Here is a 14,042-nt window from a genome sequence, read left to right as displayed (position 1 = left end):
TATGTTTTGTATTGTCTGTCCTCTCCCACTACTTAGAGCTCATCTTAAGGAAAGCCAGGGTTTAGGCACGTGATCGGCGTACGGGTGAGAAACCCGTCTAGGGACGTCAGGGCGGTCAGGTGCCAGCCTCAAGGTGAGTTAGGGGTCACCACCTTTCCCTCTCCCTTGGACAGGGCCTTCCCTTTTTCCTCCGTTTGCGTCACGAATGTGATCCGCACGCCGGTCGTGATATTGGTGTTGCACTTTTTGTGATGTAAGGTTTCTTTAAAAAAAAGTTGTAATACATTTTTTTTTACTTTGTTTATCGGACAAAGTGGATCATGTGATATATTTATAGAGCCGGTCGTTATGGACGCGGCAATACCTATTTTTTTAAATATAAAATCTGGGGAAAGGGGCGTTTTTTTTCTTTTTTTACTTGAAACTTTATTTATTTTATTAAAAAGTCATTTTTTTACATTTTTTTTTTTTTTAAACTGTATTTCTGTCCCACTCTGGGACTTTACTTTTGGGGGTCTGATCCCCTCTGCAATGCATTACAATACATTTGTATTGTAATGCATTGCCTGTTAGTGTATTACACTGAGTAAAACACTAAGGCCTCTTTACTGAGGTAAATTATTATTCTTTTTTTAACCCCTTCAGCCCTATTTTACTAAGCATTCTGTATTAAGAATGCTATTATTTTGCAACCATGTTATAAGGGAAAATAATAAAATCTACACAACACCTAACCCAAACCCGAGTTTTTGTGAAGAAGTTCGGGTTTGTGTACCAAACATGCCGATTTTTCTCACGCGCATGGAAAATGCATTTTCCCGCCACGCACCCGCATCTTATCCAGCCCAAATCCATGACGCCCATGTGAAACCAGCCTAACAGGTTACCTAGGACAGTGTTTCCCAACCAGTGTGCCTCCAGCTGTTGCAAAACTACAACTCCCAGCATGCCCAGACAGCATTTGGCTGTGCTGGCATGCTGGGAGTTGTAGTTTTGTAACAGCTGGAGGCACACTGGTTGGAAAACACTGACCTAGGAGACCCAGCCTGAGGCTGGATCTTCTCGGCACCTGTAGAAGGCAGGTCCCGATGCCGTGCAAGGCATTGGGCAACCTCTGCATGGCATCGGGCTGCCTTCTCACCCATCGGGGTCCTTGCCACAGCAGCGCGGGGACCCGATGGACTCCCTCACCTGCCACAAATCCCTTCTATGCCGCGGTCAGCGCTGATCATGGCATAGAAGGGGTTAATCCACCATCATTAGCTTGTACATCGATGCCGGCGGATACAGCAGGGGCCCGACTACCAGGGACTGCCGGGCCCCTGCAGTGATCCGGCGCACAACTGCTCTGGTGCCCGCCCGATCACCATGACGTAATAGTACGTCAAAATGCACGAACGCACCTGCCGCCATGACGTACTATTACGTCATATGTCGGGAAGGGGTTAATGTCACAAAGTTCCTGCTACCAATTTTAAAAATCCCAGGGAGAATTTACCATTGAAAATGCGCCACAGTTCTCCGGCACATATTATGCCATATCTTTTGTTTGCTGGACTACCAAAATAATATTGGTTATTTTTTTTATGTGACACCTAGGACTTTTGTTAATCTGTTTTTTAATCTGCAATTTTTTTCTTTCTTAGGCTGAGTTCACTTCACCGTTTATTCTTCCGTTATTCTGATCCATCAGAAGAACAGAAAACTAAAGAAAAAAAAGGATCCTTTAAAAATAAAAAACACCCTGAGCCTTAGTTATGCAGATTTGGCATCCATTTTAGCCATTTCCACCTGTTATTTTAAATGGGAAAAAAGCGCTGCAGGCAACGTAAAAAATCTATTGTGATGTTAGATCACCCTTAGTTTTATTTGGAGAAAAGTTTTTGGGGGTCAAAATATAACGCCTTATTCTCTATAAATAGGCAAACTGACACCAAAATAAATTATTAAAATAGATTCCCTATTTTATGCTGGTCATTTTTATATACAATATCTATATGGGGCAATCACAGTTTCAGTTGGCGTTGGTGTTTTATCCCATTTATTTGTATTTTATTATACGTTTTGGCACATATTTCACCCAAGAGGTCACTAAAGAACTCTGGGGGACACTGACACTTTTTTTTTAGTAATTTTCACTGCAATTGGGGCATCCAAAGGAGCCCTACTTACGGGGAAAACAATAGCTTCCCTGACTAAAATAAAGCTGTTACATCATAGCTAGTGTTAAGTGAAGCATTTAAAATGCAATTCAGCCCGAAGTTAAGGAAAACTTTTAATTCACAACGAATTCGAATTTCATCGCAGTTCATGGTAGCTAATCAGTTTTTCTTAAAATGGCGGCTGAACGTGTTACAAAGTGAAAGTAAGTATAGAGGAGACAAGCCCGGGAATGTGGGATCACCTATAATGCCGTGCAGCCAGCTAATTCAAAAAATCGCCAACCCCTGTGATGCCACAACCCTATAAAACCCTCATCCTGCGCTGTCTCCACCGTTGTCCTGTGAGCAGAGCATAGGAATAGATGAGGCAGGTGCTCATGCGCTAGAGGCAGTGTTGCTGAAAACAATTCATAGAAGAATATTGGAGAGGGAGAGTGCAGGGAAAGTACAGGGAGAGTCCAGGGAGACTACCGAGAGTGCAGAGAGACTTATTTTGCGTCAGTTTTATTCATTTATTCCTACATTTACTTATTTCTACATCAGCCATAAATTAAATTCAATACCAATAAGATGGAACCCTTTATTATTCCACTGCCAGCGTGCCAACCAATATCGTCCAGAAGGCACCCTTTAGGGGAGCCACGTCTTAATGATGACAAGCCTCATCTTTTCTGGCTTTATTTCTTCCAAATCATCCTTCAAAGTCTCCATGTCCTAGAAAAGTCAGCAAGATGCAGAGAGAGGAGGAGCTGGATGTCCCTCATGACATATTCTCATCAATATTAGATGATGTGGAAAAGGAGGAAAAGCAGATGGCAGAAGAAGGACTCCCACCTGTAGGACAGGAGAGCACTGGGGTTGGAGAAGTGGGTACAGGCCCTGATTAAACGTGCATTAAAGGTGCCACGTGGCCATTAATAAAGACCGACTATACAATGCAATCTTTATTATTAAATAAGAGGTAGCTGTGGGCTAATTGGCCACACGTTTTTTTCACCACAACACGGCCTATCTGTGTGGCTGTACCTGAGGCAGAGTGCCCTGGGTGGATCTGATTTATAGTAATTCGTGACAAATTAATTCAGAACAAATAGAATTTCTTGGCTACCTTTGGAAAAGTTGCTGAATCAAATTTTTCAAAACTTCCCTCATCTCTAATCACAACAGTTACCTGACAGAAACACAGTCATGTCACAGCAGCCCACCTCACAGAAACTCACTTGTGAAGTCACACCGGATCCCTTGACAGAAACACAACTGTCATGTCACAGATTACCTCACTACAACTTGCTTATAATGTCACATCATCTTACCTGACTGTGACTCACTCATGATGTCACAGTATTTTACTTGAAAATGCTGAAAATACATGTGATATTACAGCAATAAGCTGATACACACACAATTGTGATGTCCCAGCACCTTACCTAACTAAAACTCACTTGTGATGTCACAGCTGCTTGTTACAGAAACACACTTGTGATGTCACAGAAGTTCACTTTAGTAAACCTACTTATGATGTCACAATAGCGTGCCCGATTATTATAACCTACTTGTGATGTTACATCATTTTACTTGATGGAAGCACAGTTGTGATGTCACAATAGCTCACCTGACAGAAGCACAGTTGTGATGTCACAGCAGCATGTTACAGAAACACACTTGTGATGTCATAATAGCTTACCTGACAGAAGCACAGTTGTGATGTCACAGCAGTACCTTACAGAAACACATTTGTGATGTCACAGCAGTACCTTACAGAAACACACTTGTGATGTCATAATAGCTTACCTGATTGTAACCCACTTGTGATGTTACATCATTTTACTTGATGGAAACACAGTTGTGATGTCACAGCAGCTTACTTTACTAAACCTGCTTGTGATGTCATAATAGCATATCTGAATATAACCCACATCATTTTACTTGATGGAAACACATATGTGATGTCACAGTAGCTTTCCTTATTGCCACCTCATGGCTCTCCAGAACCCCCACAGTGCTGTACCAATCCACCAGTGACTGTGATATAGGGATAGAAAGTAGCACAGACCTTACATGGCATCAAATAGACGCAAGAAGCCACCATTTGTATGATAGCCATGACCCCCTAGTCTGCAGTGGTCCTATGCAACTTTACAGGTTATGCATGTCCGCCCCTGAACTGATCTACAGGGCCTGCATAATATCACATTGCTGAATTCCTGCTAAATATCCAGTATTTTATCTGTAATTATATTAATTGCTAACCCAAAGGCTACAAAGTTATCAGCTCCTATAAAAATGTGTAAAGTGATGCCAAGGTGTCTTACAAGCGTGTGGATTTAATGAATCCCTAGAGAATAATAAGGACCACCATTGTTTTAATGAAAGGGTTTGGAGTATGATTATACCATTAGTAATTAGTAACACCTTATTAAGGATTGTGGTAACATAATGAAGTGTGCTGAGCGGAGAAGATGACGGACGGCGTGCATTTGTACAGTGCAGAAGAGCACACTGTTCTTCCAGCTTTGACTCAAAGAAGAAACAGTTAAACTTATGGCTAATGATCAACTAATAAGATAATACATACAATTGCAATAAAAAGTATGTGAACCCTTTGGAATGATATGGATTTCTGCACAAATTGGTCATAAAATGTGATCTGATCTTCATCTAAGTCACAACAATAGACAATCACAGTCTGCTTAAACTAATAACACACAAAGAATTAAATGTTACCATGTTTTTATTGAACACACTATGTAAACATTCACAGTGCAGGTGGAAAAATTATGTGAACCCCTAGACTAATGACATCTCCAAGAGCTAATTGGAGTGAAGTGTCAGCCAACTGGAGTCCAATCAATGAGATGAGATGTTGGTTACAGCTGCCCTGCCCTATAAAAAACACACACCAGTTCTGGGTTTGCTTTTCACAAGAAGCATTGCCTGATGTGAATGATGCCTCGCACAAAAGAGCTCTCAGAAGACCTACGATTAAGAATTGTTGACTTGCATAAAGCTGGAAAGGGTTATAAAAGTATCTCCAAAAGCCTTGCTGTTCATCAGTCCACGGTAAGACAAATTGTTTATAAATGGAGAAAGTTCAGCACTGCTGCTACTCTCCCTAGGAGTGGCCGTCCTGTAAAGATGACTGCAAGAGCACAGCGCAGACTGCTCAATGAGGTGAAGAAGAATCCTAGAGTGTCAGCTAAAGACTTACAAAAGTCTCTGGCATATGCTAACATCCCTGTTAGCGAATCTACGATATGTAAAACACTAAACAAGAATGGATTTCATGGGAGGATACCACAGAGGAAGCCACTGCTGTCCCCCAAAAAAATGCTGCACGTTTACAGTTTGCACAAGAGCACCTGGATGTTCCACAGCAGTACTGGGAAAATATTCTGTGGACAGATGAAACCAAAGTTGAGTTGTTTGGAAGAAACACACAACACTATGTGTGGAGAAAAGTGAACAGAGCTTAGCCCCGCCTATGCTAGTTGATACTAGTCGTGATGTCAGTGGGCCGGTGGTAAACAGTGAGAAGGCCGCGGCACTACTGGAGCGCCGCTGCCTTCTCAAACAGCTGATCGGCGGGGGTCCCGGGTGTCGGACCCCCGCCGATCAGAAGCTGATGATCTATCCAGAGGATAGATGATCAGTTAAAACAAAGTGTAGAACCCCTTTAAACAGAAGAAAATACGCCTTCTGGAGTGGCCCAGTCCAAGTCCTGACCTCAACCCGATTGAGATGCTGTGGCATGACCTCAAGAAAGCGATTCACACCAGGCCTCCCAAGAATATTGCGGAACTGAAACAGTTCTGTAAAGAGGAATGGTCAAGAATTACTCCTGACCGTTGTGCATATCTGATCTGCAACTACAGGAAACGTTTGGTTGAAGTTATTGCTGCCAAATGAGGTTCAACCAGTTATTAAATCCAAGGGTTCACATACTTTTTCCACCTGCACTGTGAATGTTTACATGGTGTGTTCAATAAAAACATGGTAACATTTAAATCTTTGTGTGTTATTAGTTTAAGCAGACTGTGATTGTCTATTGTTGTGACTTACATGAAGATCAGATCACATTTTATGACCAATTTGTGCAAAAATCTATATCATTCCAAAGGGTTCACATAGTTTTTCTTGCAACTGTAGCTAATAAACAACAATTACTTCTGCAAATTGTTTGTATGAAGAAGATCACCTTCATTAACACCTAGAACAAAAGATAATGCAATTCCACCTAAACTATCTTCTTAAAAGGGAAATCCTGTCAAAACGATCATCTGTATGAGACTATCTCACTGGTAAAGCCAATGACAGAATTAATGGACTCAACAAAGTACTAAAAAAACCCTTTGTTACTGCTCAGAGAATTCTGAGAAAATCGGGCACATTTTAGAGGTCTTGTAGCTTGGGCAGATAAACTGCCCGTAACAAGCACCAGTCGAGGATACAGCATTTTCATGTGACAATTATTCACATAAAAAGATCAGCGTCATGCGAGTAAAGCACAGCTAGAGGGCAACAGCCGTTTGGCGCTTTTTGCGCTTTTTAAAACTATAATTATTATACCCACAGAAAATTATACAGTGAGCGACAAATGAGCGGTTTATTATCTGTCATTCAATCGCTGGGCACTTTTACGCTGGGCAACGATCAGGAATAAAGACTTGTGTGGATGATCATTTGGCCAATCGTCATTCTGTCTAAAAAGGTTTTAAAGCTAAGAATTATTGAAATCAAAGAATTGCCCAGGATTTTGTAGCAGATATTTAGGTGTAAAAAGGGGGTTTCAGTGCCGTATATAAAACCATTAAACCAGGCATACTTTCTGGTGGGTTTAGTGACTAAAGTGAGCCCGTTTTCTCAGTATTACTGTATTACTGATGCAGAGAAATTCTTACTTTAAGTTATAGGTAAATGAGGTGTTTAGAGCACCGAGGGGCTGGCCTAGCCCCTCGGAGCACCGCTTCACCTCTGCCTCTCCCTGTTGCCACTTCCCCTTCCAGTGAGATTAATAGGGGCAGGCATCCTCACTGCTATGATTCCTGGTTTTGATATCTCTTGCATGCATCAGCAGCAGTACTATCAGCGCATGTGCAGTGAAGATCTTAGATCAGAGACAACCTTTCTGAGATCTGCACATGGGCAAGTTTTCAGGGATTGGACCACTGGAAGATGCTTGCCCTTGTCAATCTCACAGATCGGGGATGGTAACAGAGAGAGGTAGAGGTAAAGTGGTGCTCCGAGGGGCTAGGGCAATCCCTCAGTGCTTTAAGCACCTAATTTGCATATAACTAAAAGTAAGAATGTCTCTGCAGCTGTAATACCGATTGCAGACAAAAAGGCCTCATTTATGTCACCATAATAATCACTTCCAGTATGACAAGGTTATTAAAGGGGTTCTTCAGGAATTAAGAAAATGAAAATACTTATATATTACTTTATTATAAATATATTCTCAAATACTTTTTATTAGTTATAATGGCTTGTTTTGTCTGGGGAGCAATTATAAGGAGAAATAAAATGGCCGCTGTCCTATTAGTACACACAAAACCTGTCCTAATCACACAGCAGGACAAGTTAATTCACAACACTGAGCTAAAGAACCGCCTCATCCTCCTCTCTGCTCTGCTTGTCGGGGATTATGATCCTGAATACAGCTGATAAGATCTTTAGCTGAATCCCTGTAGGAATGGAGTTCATGAGGAGACATGAAATACGGAGAGGAGGTGGGGATATGGCTGATGAGCAGCAGCACTTGTATGCAGTCTCCATTACCACAGCCCCACATCACCACAGTCTGTCCTGTCTGTCTATTCTGTACTTCATGTCTCCTCATGAACTCCATTACTACAGAGATTCAGTTGAAGATCATATTAAACTATATTCAGGATCATACCTGCCAAGTAGGAGAGGAGGATGAGGCAGCTCTTTACCTCAGTGTTGTGAAGTAACTTGTGTTGATTAGGACAGGTTTTCTACTAATAAGACGGTGGCCATTATTATAATAAAGTAATATTTAAGTTTTTAAATTTTCTTAATTCCCGGAGAACCCTTTTAAGGTTGATCATAGTGACAGATGCTCTTTAAGAATAATTGTGTTTTTTGTCTTTTATGTATTTATAACCAATTATTATATGTAACAAGGGGTTTTCTGTGAATATTAACTATCAAGGGAAGGCCCTTAGCCTGCATCACCTCCTGTATAATAGAGTAGGCGCCCACAAGCAATGGCACTGGCCTAGTCCCTGAGAGGCTGCAACCAATAACTGGTTTCAGCAGTGGTATGTCCCCAAGTAACTCGTCAATGCTGAAGCCAGTTATTGGCTGCAGTGGCGCACCTGACCAGGTCCCAGCCAGAATACAATAACCTGGTGATCAGAATATGGAGGAATAGGAGCAAGCTTACAGGACCAGAGCAGCAGGGAGCAAGTAACTACGAATCTTTCAGGAGGCGATGGAGGCTGGGGTCTTCCCTTGACAGTTAATATTACCCAAAAAACCTATAAGTATATTTATTTATTTTTGTCTAATAAAGGAACTTTCAGTTTTGAATTTTATTTCCATTCTTAATAATTGCTGCATATGCTTGTAAATTGTACATGGCAACTAACATACATTCATGCATAACAACCCTGGATGCCCCTGGCTATTTTAAAGGGGTTGTCTGGGTTCAGAGCTCAACCCGCTCATATTCCCATCTTCACCCCTCCTGCCCCTCTGATATGAGCATCGGAGAATTTCAGGGCTGTTTGTTTATGTTTTTTACACCGCTAGCTCAGGGCCGTCTTTAATATTGATTTGACCCTGGGAAAGAATTTACTTGGGCCCCCTGGATCCTGCCTTCCCACACCCTAGCATGCAATTACGCCCCCCACCACAACACACACACACACAAACACAAAAACAAACAAGTAATATATCTATACCCAAAAATAAATTGTAAACCATAAACCATAAAATAAATTAACAATAAATGGATGAATGAAACAACCATCCATACGCATCAATACCATGCATGACACAATCCACTCATGCCTATGGCAACAAAAGTATATACCTATATGCCAATAAAGATTGCCAGGCCGCATGAAATATAAGTATAATTTATTAACACAATTTACAAATGACAATCCATACATAAAATCAAGTGCAGGAGAAAGGCGACATCCACAACAGGAGACACAAATGGTGACTCAATCCCCATTATACATAGTACATATTACATAATACTAAAGTGCATATAACCATCTCATACAATAAACAGAATCTATTTACCCATTATGTGTCTCCTCTGGGATGGCGCCAACCCCGACGCGCATTTCGGCGGACCTTAATCTGAGGGTGGCATCATCTCCGAGGGACACATACAGTGGCCAGCCAATCATGAACCCCACTACATAATTAAAAGATAAGTGGCATCTGGACAAATAGCACTAAAATGCAAGGGGGGAGGGAGAGGATCAAGGAATATATAGGGAGCATCACAAGTCACATGATTTTCCTGGCAAAACCGCGATACTTAGATCGCGGGAATGCCGATGGAACACAACGCGATATAGTGCATGCGCGGGCCCAACACCCTAGCAGAGTTGAATAAACAAAATATCATGATACAATAGGAAAAAAAAAATAAAAAATATATATATATATATATATATTAAAGAGCGCATACAACAGAATAAGTGAACATGATCTAAGAGTGCTTAGAACCAAGTGACATGATGCAAAAAAATGCTGATGTATAAATATATGAAGTGATAACAAGTGTAAAAAGTATGTAAGAATATAAAAAAATAATAATAATTGGATGTGTGTGAAGTGAAAGAATAGTGAACAATGTGAGCAGAATAGTGAAATACATATTCATAAATAAACAGAAAAAAGATTAAGGGAAAATATAAAAATATAAATATGAAAATATGTGACAAGTGAATGAATGTGAATGTGATAAATCATAAGTGTGTGAATGAATGAGTGTATATAAATACCTGTAGGAATAAATAGCATGATTAATCGATACATAAAAAACAAACAAACAGTTGGAATACCCTAATAAAAAAATATTAAATAGATTAAAATTACTTAATAAATAAACTCATTCCTTTTTATACAACTTTTTATTCTATATTGTATAATTTTATATTATGTATTTTATACTTTATCTTCCACTTCTCTCCTCCTCCCTCCCCTTATCCTATTCACATAAATATGGGGATCCATACCGGGTGACCACAAAATATTTAGAGTAACAAAAATGCCAAATAATGAAAACAAAAAATAATAATAATAAACTATAAAATAATAAACAAAAATTGTAAGCAGAAATGAAAATATATTAAATAGGAAAATTATATAGACAACACATTAATAGGTGATTCCATGTGATAAGTGCCAAAAATGATAAATGCTAAAATTAAAATAATAAAAAATAAAAATGTGAATAATGAGTATGCAGATTCGAAGAACTTCTATAAAAAAGATGAAAAGCCAGATGATTCATTTAGACCATTAGGACGTAGCGTATTCAACTTCCAGACCCATTTGCATTCTAGCTGAGCTAATCTCCTTGTAATATCCCCACCGCGTATGTTCTTCAACACGCAATCGATAGCCCAAACCTTTAATCCAGCCGGATCACAGCAGTGATGGAATTTGAAATGCCTGGCGACTGGTTTCAACTTAGACTCATCTATTTCATCTCTAGCAGATACGATATCACGGATGTGTTCACGCACCCTGATCTTCAGCTCTCTTTTTGTGAGCCCTACATATATTTTTGGACAAGGACATGTCGCATAATACACCACCGCCATGCTGGAACATGTCAACCGGTGGGTAATTGAAAAGATAGGTAGTGTCTGAAAAATCCACAGCCCTCCCCATATTGGCACAGGCCACAAGGTACAAACCCCCACTTGGGTCTGCCAACACCAGGAAAGATCAGACGAATCTGTTTCGTATAAAAGCTTTCCACCACAAAACACACACACACAAAAAAAAAGTAATATAACTTACAGTGAATTACTGTAAATACTTACAGTTCTGAAGACTCCAGCAGGCTCAGGATTAGTGCTCTGGGCAGCTGGGCTCAGGGCTGGAAGTGGGTACCGCTCTGCAGTTTAGGAAGGAAACCAGGGCTCGGCTCAACCTAGCGTTGCAGTGCCTCCGCGTGACTTCATGGCGCACGGCGTACGCAAAGGGCAGTGGAGGTCGGAAGGAGGAGCAAGCAAGTACCGTATTTTTCACCCTATAAGATGCACCGGCCCATAGGATGCACCTAGGTTTTAGAGATGGATAATAAGAAAAAAATAATCTCCATTACACCTCAGGTCAGACCACCAATCAGACCCCACAATGTGAATCAGACCTCAGCTGACAGCCCCAATCAGACCCCCAATGTTAATAAGACCCTCAATCAGACCTCATATCAGCCCCCCAATGCCATATATCAGCCCCCAAGGCTCATGTATCAGCCCCCCAGCCTCATGTATCAGCCCCCCAGCCTCATGTATCAGCCCCCAGCCTCATATTAGCCCCCCAGCCTCATGTATCAGCCCCCAGCCTCATGTTTCAGCCCCCCAGCCTCATGTATCAGCCCCCCAGCCTAATGTATCAGCCCCCCAGCCTCATGTATCATCCCCCCAGCCTCATGTATCAGCCCCCATCCATCAGCGCAAATAAAATAAGTAAAAAACTTACCTCTCCTGCTCCTGGACGCCACCGCTCCTCACCACCAGCGCTCTCTCTTTTCTTTCTGGTCCTCGGCTGTAGGCTGTGAAGGCTGCGCACAGCGTGAGGTCATGCTGTGCGCAGAAACTGCACAGCCGACAACCGAGGACCAGGTAGCGGTGAGTACAGAGCTTTCAGCGCTTCCCGGTCCTCCGGTACTAATCAGCGCTTCACCAATGGAAGCGCTGATAAGTATTCACCCCATAAGACACAGGGGCATTTTCCCCCCACTTTTGGGGAAAAGAATGCGTCTTATGGGACGAAAAATTATTTGTGGGCAACGGACAGTGGGGCTAAAGAGGCAGCTGCCTTGGGCTCCCCAAGAGCAATTGGGCCCAGGGCAGCTGCCCCTTTGCTGCGCGTTAAAGACGGCCCTCGCTAGGCGGAGGCTTCCCTACACTGCTAGGTGGAGGCTGCCCTAGCCGTTTTACAGGCTAGGGCAGCACTAAAGCCCGTCCATTAGTGCCGGTGACGTCACCAGGTTCTCTGCTAAGTGGAAGCCTCCGCCTACCAGTCCCTATGGAGAGCCCGGTACGTCACCGGAACTTAATAAAAGGCCTTTAAAATGCTTTGCGGCTTATATCAGGGGGGCCGGAGGGGTGAAGATGTTCAGCTCTGAACCCAGACAACCCCTTTAAGCTGTCAGCTGCCAAGCAGGCTGAAAGTAGATGCAACCTCATGGTGCCATGATTTCTATTGATCACGCCATAAAGGATAATCACAGCCACCCCATTTGTGTTATCAGACAGGCTGAAAACTGTGCTATAATGTATGGCCCTGGCAGTTGAGTACCTCTCTGCACAGTGCATTTATGGTCCAGGAGGCATTTAAAAGCATAGTACAAAAGTAAAAACTTTTCATGATAAAACTTAATTTATCACACGCATTTTTTCAGTTTTGTAATTAATTTTGTAATCTTGCTTCCTCTTTTATTGTAAGGAAATATATATATATATATTGGCGCTATAGAAAGAAAGGTTATTATGCTTTTTGAAATGTCGCATCTTTTGTTTTTTGAGAATGGCAATAAATGGTTAGACTGGAAGCCGATGTGACACAGTAAACTCAGTGCAGCCTTTTCTCATAGTGTACTAGACACTGGTATTATTATTCCCACTGCATGCCCCGTCTGTATGAGCCTGAAAAAATACATTCCCAGACCCGGGCTGTTCTAGCAGACTGTGAATTAGCCTCTAGTCTTGTAGAAATAAGCACTTGCTTGAACAAAGTGCATATTGTTGTGCGCCCGCAGCTGAGCCATACAGCTTGTGCATTCTGAATCCAAATGCTGCGTTAAATAAGCATCTGCTATTTTTACCAGGCCATTTAACACCAAATGAAATAAATACCCAAACAGAGGGTGCGTGCATTTGCAGCCAGATCCCCCATTAGTAAGAAAGCAGATGTACTCTTTGCAGCGCTCACTGACAAGATGAGCATGGCATAATTAACCCTATTCATTTATGAGGCAACTTACAGCTTCGTTCAGTCTGAAAGACATTTTCACTGTGGTATTTTCTCAGTAGGAGGCCCATTGAATCAGTGGTTAGCACTGTAGCCCTATAGCCCTGGGTCAGGAGCACGAATATGACCATCATCACCCTGTATTTGTGTGACCTTCCAACACTATTACCCTCATTTTAGGTTAATTGTCCTTCTACGATGTATATATATATATATACAGTATGTGTTAGTGGTAAGCATATTCCACATTGAGCCTCTCTACACATCACTACAAGGGTGCACATAGCATAGAGGCTGACCATGCAACTGATATGGGGCTGTTTTCCAAAGGGGACCCAGCCCTGATTTGTCCCATCTCGTCTTCTACTTGATAGAACTTGTGCAGAACCCTCCTTTAGAGAAAATGCATTGTTAGCAAAGAAGGGGTGGGTAATTGTCCAATGTCATGGAAGAGATGGAGGAGAAAGCACACCAGGCGAATCTCTACTGGGACACCAAAATGGGGTGGGGGGCGGTGTTTGATTTGATGTTTGCTTTTTGATCTTTAATACCCTCTTTTCTGTCATGGGGTTAATTTAATACATTTCGAACTCTGTTCCACTATATCAAGGACAGTAAAAATCATGTACCTATAGAATAACATTCTGCAATCTGTACAATCCACCGACATTCATCTTATACGTATAG

This window comes from Bufo gargarizans, chromosome 2 (genome assembly GCF_014858855.1).
Source record: "Bufo gargarizans isolate SCDJY-AF-19 chromosome 2, ASM1485885v1, whole genome shotgun sequence".
NCBI lineage: Eukaryota > Metazoa > Chordata > Amphibia > Anura > Bufonidae > Bufo > Bufo gargarizans.
Note: the sequence above shows the minus strand (reverse complement) of the source record.